This window comes from Chanos chanos, chromosome 2 (genome assembly GCF_902362185.1).
Source record: "Chanos chanos chromosome 2, fChaCha1.1, whole genome shotgun sequence".
In the NCBI taxonomy this organism is placed as follows: domain Eukaryota; kingdom Metazoa; phylum Chordata; class Actinopteri; order Gonorynchiformes; family Chanidae; genus Chanos; species Chanos chanos.
In genome coordinates this window covers 33,259,960-33,267,561 of record NC_044496.1, presented here as the reverse complement: position 1 = coordinate 33,267,561, position 7,602 = coordinate 33,259,960, and positions in this window count along the sequence as shown.

The window sequence follows — 7,602 nt, the reverse complement described above, 5'->3', positions numbered from 1 at the left end:
CTCCCCTCTATCTGACTCTGAAGCTCTCCTACTTATAAAATCCTATCGTCCTACTACCTGTCCTTTGGACCCCATCCCCTCCCCTCTCTTTCAGGCCATCTTGGATGACATTCTGCCCTTCATCTCGTCCTTGATTAACAGCTCTCTGTCTACCGGCACAGTTCCTTCTGCTCTTAAGAGGGCACTGTTCAAGCCACTGCTTAAGAAGCCCACTCTAGACCCTGCTGATGTCAGTAGCTACCGTCCAGTCTCTCTCCTACCGTTTCTCTCCAAAACCCTGGAACGTGCAGCATATAGCCAACTCTCTCCATATCTTTTCCAGAACAATCTCATGGATCAGAACCAATCTGGATTCAAAGCCAGCCACTCCACCCAGACGGCCCTCCTCGCTGTCTCGGAGGAGCGCCACTTGGCCAGAGCAAAGTCTCTCAGCTCTGTCCTCATACTCCTAGACCTCTCCGCAGCATTTGAAACAGTCAACCACCAGATACTCCTCTCATCCCTTGCTGGGCTGGGCATCGCGGGTTCTCCACTCGCATGGTTCAAGTCCTATGTGTCTGACCGTTCCTACCAGGTCTCTTGGAGGGAATCGGTCTCCTCCCCCCGCCCTTTCCATACGGGAGTCCCACGAGGTTCGGTACTTGGTCCACTCCTCTTCTCTCTCTACACCAGATCACTCAGTCAAGTTATGTCCGCCCATGGTCTCTCTTACCACTGCTACGCTGATGATACACAACTGTTCTTCTCCTTCCCCCCCTCTGACTCTCAGGTTCAGCCTCGCATTGCAGCCTGCTTAGCTAACATTGCCTCCTGGATGTCTGCTAACCACCTCAAACTCAACCTGGAGAAAACTGAGCTTCTGTTCTTTCCTGCAAAGAACTCCCCAACGATCGACACTGCAATCACCATCGAGGGATCTGTGGTGTTCCCCACCACAGCAGCCAGAAACCTTGGCGTGACCCTCGACAACCAGCTAACCTACTCCGGTCACATCGCGGCAGTCACTCGATCCTGCAGATTCTCCCTATACAATATCAGAAGAATCCGCCCCTTCCTCACACAACAGGCGACCCAGCTCCTGGTCCAAGCGCTTGTCATCTCCCGCCTGGACTACTGCAACATGCTACTGGCTGGCTTACTGACCTGCGCCATCAGGCCACTCCAGCTCGTGCAGAACGCCGCTGCACGCCTGGTATTCAACCTCCCTAAGCACTCTCATGTTACTCCACTGCTTACTGCGCTCCACTGGCTTCCGGTAGCTGCCCGCATCCAATTCAAGACACTGGTACTGGCCTACCACGCAACAAGATGCTCCGCCCCATCATACCTTCAGTCCCTAATAACTCCGTATACCACTACTAGAACCCTCGGCTCTACAACCTCTGGTCAGTTGACGGTCCCCTCACTTCGGGAACCCAGCAGCCGCTCCTCCCGACCACGCCTCTTCTCCGTCATTGCCCCTCGGTGGTGGAACTACCTCCCTCATGCAGTTAGGACTGCGGAATCCCTCACCATCTTCCGCAAGAAACAGAAAACCCACCTCTTCAGAACCCACCTATCCCCCCTTAAAAAAAAAAAAAAACCCTTCTCTTGTTTCTATGTTTGTCTAAGAATTCCAGGGCGCAATACAAAGGAGTAAATTGACGCTCAGTCTTTTTAGCGATGTATGCTTATGAGGTATTAGGAATCCGACTGATGCACTGATTGTAAGTCGCTTTGGCTAAAAGCGTCTGCTAAATGCTAAATTGTAAATTGTAATTGTACAATTAACTGTATCCTGTAATTACTAATGTTGATAATACAATGGTATATTTTGTATCTTTAAACCTACTGATAGACGTTTTACCGTAGTAGTAGTATGAAAGAATGAATGAGAGAGTGAGTGGGTATTAGGCTACTTATGTTTACTGCCGTTGTTAATGTTAAGTCCATTTCTGTGTTTTATCTATCTAATGGCATTTTGATATTTAATGGTATTTAACTGGTGAAACAAAGGTATTTAATATTATCTATCTATTTATTTATTTATTTACTTAGCTGCTATTTAATAATTTTAATAAATATTATTGAATTTTCACCAACAGGACTTTTGGTTTTGGGTAAGTGTCCTATCCAGGAAGTAGAGTGGTATCTCTTCATAACACATACCCCCACAGAGACACACTATTAGCGCTGTTTTTATCTAAATATACACACACACACACACACACACACACTCTCACTCACACACACACTTTGGGTGGTGGAACAACGCTCTCGCTATATTTGCCGTCATGAACAGGATCGTACATTACATATTTTAGTAGGGCCCTATTATTTCTGCAATGCAGCAGATGTGGACGGAATCATGATCGAGGCATGAAAATTGTATTTACTTATAAATGCGGAATCGCCTGGAATTTGCAGATATTGTTTTGACATTTTAAGCCTATGAATTTTTTTCACAATTTGCGACTGTCCGGATAGTCCAAAATACCCTCGCAGCATGCACAGCCAGAGACATTTTAGTAGGATGGACTCTGCCATAGCCATATCTGGCCAAATGAGTGCAAGGGTGTTGCCTTGTAACCATCTCTTAAATCTTCATGTTCAGCACGTGAATTCGCCCACTAGATGCACTAAAAATCAGTTTCCTCCATAAAAAAATAAACACAGATTTGAGAGATATCTTACCCATGTCAGAAAAACCTCCATTTCAGGATTACATTTTCTTGCCTCAGTATCTCCATGAATAAGTGAATAATGGAATATAGGGATCCCAGTTATCAAAAAAACACCAAGCATGTACCCAATTCAGTCCTGTTGTTCAAGTTACATGTTATTACATGTTATTACATCGCATGTAATTTCTAGTATGTAATTTGCTGCACTGCATATAATTTTCCATAAAGTTATTTGATTTTTTTTTTAACTGAATATCTTATTCTTTGTTGAATATGGGGTATAAAATTTAACCACTCCGTTGAGTTAATGCCTTTTCTATAATGAGGCCCCGATAGTCAAGAATATAGTTTGTATTACCGCCCTATAGTAAAATGAGCCTATAGAAAACATGTACTTCTTTTCTCCAATCAGTATTTCAGAGGTTGGGACTTACTGTACATGAGTAGAGATAATAAGCTTCTTTATCATGGACTTTTTTTTTCCTAGAGGTAAAACAATGTCTTTAACTATGTATATTTTTCTATGATGGGAACATGGAAGGACACTGGCACTTTGTACACCTAATGACCAAACATTAAGCTATTTCCACATACATTTTCATGTTCCCACTAGCTACACCACATACCATTTTGGTCCTATGAAAATAACCGCAAAATGCTACCACACCTTATTTTATTCTTAATAACTTCATGTCCATTAGATAGAGACCTCAATTATTGGCACAAAATTAATAAAAGATTGTATTTGAGGACAAAATAATGATTGATACCATTTGGGTGCAAAAAATGGGTTTAGAATACTCTCAATATCACCCTCGTTTAGGCACTTTTTTCCAAAACTGGGGTATTATAGAAAATCAATAGGCGTCCAGTACAAACTTTTATGGTTCAGTCATACTATGAACCTGTTTGTCTTCCATCCCACAAAGTTTGGTGAGGCAAGGAATAATTATTTTCAAGATATTAATGCCTAAACATGGCGTCCCAGAATAAGGTATTTTTGAGAGAGTAAAAATGAAAAAAATGTCAAGGGAGAAAAAAATGAAAGATTGGAATTGAACAAAAATATTTTACAGGCCTTAGTCTTTGAACCCGGACATTATGTAGACAAACTCTGAGACAGTGCTGCCACCACTTCCCTGGATTCTGTCTGATTTGACACGGAATGACCCCATACCCGTTAAGTCACCGAGGTCCGGACCTCTGTAATTTTTTTAGATCTAAAAAATTGTATTTGAAGCTAAATACAACTAAATACAAAAAAAAAAAAAAAAATTAGTGGTTGGGAACTTCTCCGCGACGAGTGCTTGTTTTATTCACTTTAGACTTGTTTAGTCTGTGCAGCTCCCTGTTAGGGCATGATACTGTCGTGATGCACAAGAACTTTAGGGGAAATATCTGTTTTTGTCATGGAGTTATGGGTATTTGAATATATTTTTTGATGTTTTCCTAGTATAGCGCCATCATGTGGCCAAAGTTCAGGAAACTTGGTGGGGCCCCAGTATTCTTCATTTCAATGAATTGTACCAGGTTTGGCATCAATCCATGCAAGCATTGCTGAGATATGCTCATTTCCTGTTCGGAGCCTTCGCCATCGAAATTCATTGGACGACAGCGGCGAGACCGTTTGACCTAGGAAAGATTTTTTGATGATTATTGGCCAACGTGTGCTCGAGATGATGTGTACCAAATCTGGTGGTGGTCGGACACATGGTCTAGGACTAGCTCGCAAAAGTAGCTTTTGGAAAAATTCAAAATGGCGAAAAATCTGATTAGGCAGAAATTGACGGCAATGGGTGAATTTGACTCATCATGACCCAAGGATTCAGGGGAAGAAAAGATCTCAACTCTAGGACAAATGGTTCAAAGGTTATAGGCAAATATGTACCAAAAAAACCCTTGATTTTTGGCCTATTGGTGGCGCTACATGGATGCATGGATTGACCCCAAATTTGGTGCCTGGTTACCTTGGACTGTCCTCTCTCAATGTGCCAAATTTCATAAAAATCCACCAAGGGCTTCATGGGGCTGCCATAGACTCCCTGAGGAGAAACAATAATAAATATAGCTGCAAGCAGCAATGCCGGGGCCAAGCAGCTTACAGGCACCATGTAGACAAGTAATCGGAACCACCCTGGAAAAGACAGCAGTCCATCATAGTGTGGGCAGACTGACCCCCACTCTTAGAGATTTAGCAGAAACCAAGGAAAACCACATAGCACTCCCATGGCCTGCCATAGAAAACGGGGGAGAAAGGATAATACTGAGATGGCTATAGAACAAAATGGACAACACAGTGGGTTCATAATTTCTCAACTAGGGTCTTTTACTGTGATAACTCACAAGAATGTTCCATGAAATATCTCCTTTTCGCTGAAGTAATTTTACTATATTTTTTGTACTTTTTTTCTGGCATTGCGACCCCATGTATGAAACTTGGTGGGTACTTACTAATCCCCCTGGCAATGATGTGTAAAGTAAAGTAAAGTAAAGTCTCCGTGATTGCACAAACACACTGTGAACAGTGAGCCCGGGGAGCATTAGGGTTAAGTGCCTTGCTCAGGGGCACACGGCCTGTGGATGTTGGGCCTAGGAATGGAACCGGCAACCGTCCAATCAAAAGCCCGGTTTTCTAACCTTTAGACCGCGGCTGCCCTAAAAAGGCAGTGTCGACCCTGGGTGGGCTCGAACCACCTACCTTTCCGAACCAACGCCCTAACCGATTGCGCCACAGAAACACGTGGAATGGTATTTGTCCATGCAAGCATTCCTGAGAGAAACTCACTTCCTGTTTTAGAGGCCACTCCATTAAAATTCATTGGACAACAGTGGCCATATCCTTTGGCCTAGCACAATTCTTTATACAACTTGTCATCAGGGTGGTCTGTAGATGATATGTACCAAATTTGGTGGTGATTGGATGTACGGTCTAGGACTAGTTCGCAAAAGTAGATCTTTCAAAACAATTCAAAATGGCGGAAAATCCAATATGGTAGATGTTCAAGAAATGGATCCATTCAGCGCCACCATGAGGCCAAATGTCATGAAACTTGGTGGGGACCCAGTATGTATCATGTCAATGAACGGTTTTGGGATCAATCCATGCAAGCATTGCTGAGATATGCTCACTTCCTCTTTGGAGCCTTCACCATCAGAATTCATTGGATGACAGCGACCGCACCCTTTGGCCTAGCCAAATTCTTTATACAACTTTTGGTCAGGATGGTCTGTAGATGGTGTGTATAAAATTTGGTGGTGATTGGATCGACAGTCTAGGATTAGTTCGCAAAAGTAGGTTTTTGGAATAATTCAAAATGGCGGAAAATCTAGGGGGGCGGGATTGACAGCGATGGGTCCATTCGACTCGCCATGACCCAAGGATTCAAGGGAAAAAAGATTAGGAGTCTAGGTCAAGTGCTTCATACGTTATGAGCAAATATGTACCAAAAAGTACCTTGAGTTTTGGCCTGTTGGTGGCGCTACAGGGATGCATGGATTGAGCCCAAATTTGGTGCCTGGATAGCTTGGACTGTCCTCTATCAATGTGCCTAATTTCACAAAAATCCACCAAGGGGTTCTAGGGGCTGCCATAGACTCCCATGGTGGAAACAATAATAATAATAAATATAGCTGCAAGCAGCAATGCCGGGGCCAAGCAGCTGAGCGCCAGCAGGTAGAGGACCCAGGCCCAGTCCGGAAGCTCTCCCCATTAGGTTCCCCGGAAGTCGGGGAAGAGCGCTGGCATCCCTGGGGCCTTGAGCTTAGCTCCAGGGACTGAGTCTCACTGGGGGAAGCTTCCCTGGGGCCTGGAGCTCAGCCAGGGCCTGGAGTATTCCGTTTACTGTGATGATGCACAAGTAGCTTGGCTGAAATATCTGCTTTTGTCTAGGAGTTATGGGGATTCCAATACAATGTTTTATGTTTGTGTGCTATAGCGCCACCATGAGGCCAAATGTCATGAAACTCGGTGGGGCCCCAGTACTCTTCATGGCAATGAATTCCACCAAGGTTGGGATCAATCCATGCAAGCATTGCTGAGATATGCTCACTTCCTGTTTTGGAGCCTTTGCCATCAAAATTCATTGGACGACAGCGGACGTACCCTTTGGCCTAGCAAAATTCTTTATACAACTTTTGATCAAGATGGTCTGGAGATGGTGTTTACCAAATTTGGTGGTGATTGGATCAACGGTCTAGGACTAGTTCGCAAAAGTAGGTTTTTAGAAAAATTCAAAATGGCGGACAATCCAATGTGGCAGATTTTCAAGAAATGGATCCGTTCTCTTCAGCATGAGCCAGGGAATAAGATGACAGAAAGCTCACCACTCTAGGTCACAAGGTCCAAAAGTTATAAGCAAAAATATATTGTGGAGTTTGGCCTGTTGGTGGCGCTAGAGCCAATGATGGAATGACACCAAATTTGGTGACTGGATACCTTTTAGTGCCCTCTATGAGGGTGCTAAATTTCATCATGATCTATGAAGAGCTTCTATGCTCTGCCTTTGAAAATGACTTATTCCAAGATGGCCGACAAAGAAAATGGCTGACGGCTAGGGGTCATAGTATTCCTCGTAGGGCTTGGTACTGTGATGATGCACAAGAAGTTTGGCTGAAATATCTGCTTTTGTCTTGGAGTTATGGGTATTTGAATGCAATTTTTCATGTTTGTGTGCTATAGCGCCACCAAGAGGCCAAACGTCATGAAACTTGGTGGGGCCCCAGTACGTATCATGTCAATGAAGTGCACCAAGTTTGGAATCAATCCATGGAAACGTTGCTGAGATATGCTCACTTCCTGTTTTAGAGGCCACTCCATCAAATTTCATTGGACGACAGTGACCGCACCCTTTTGCCTAGCAAAATTCTTTATACAACTTTTGGTCAGGATGGTCTGTAGATGGTGTGTACCAAATTTGGTGGCGATTGGATCGACGGTCTA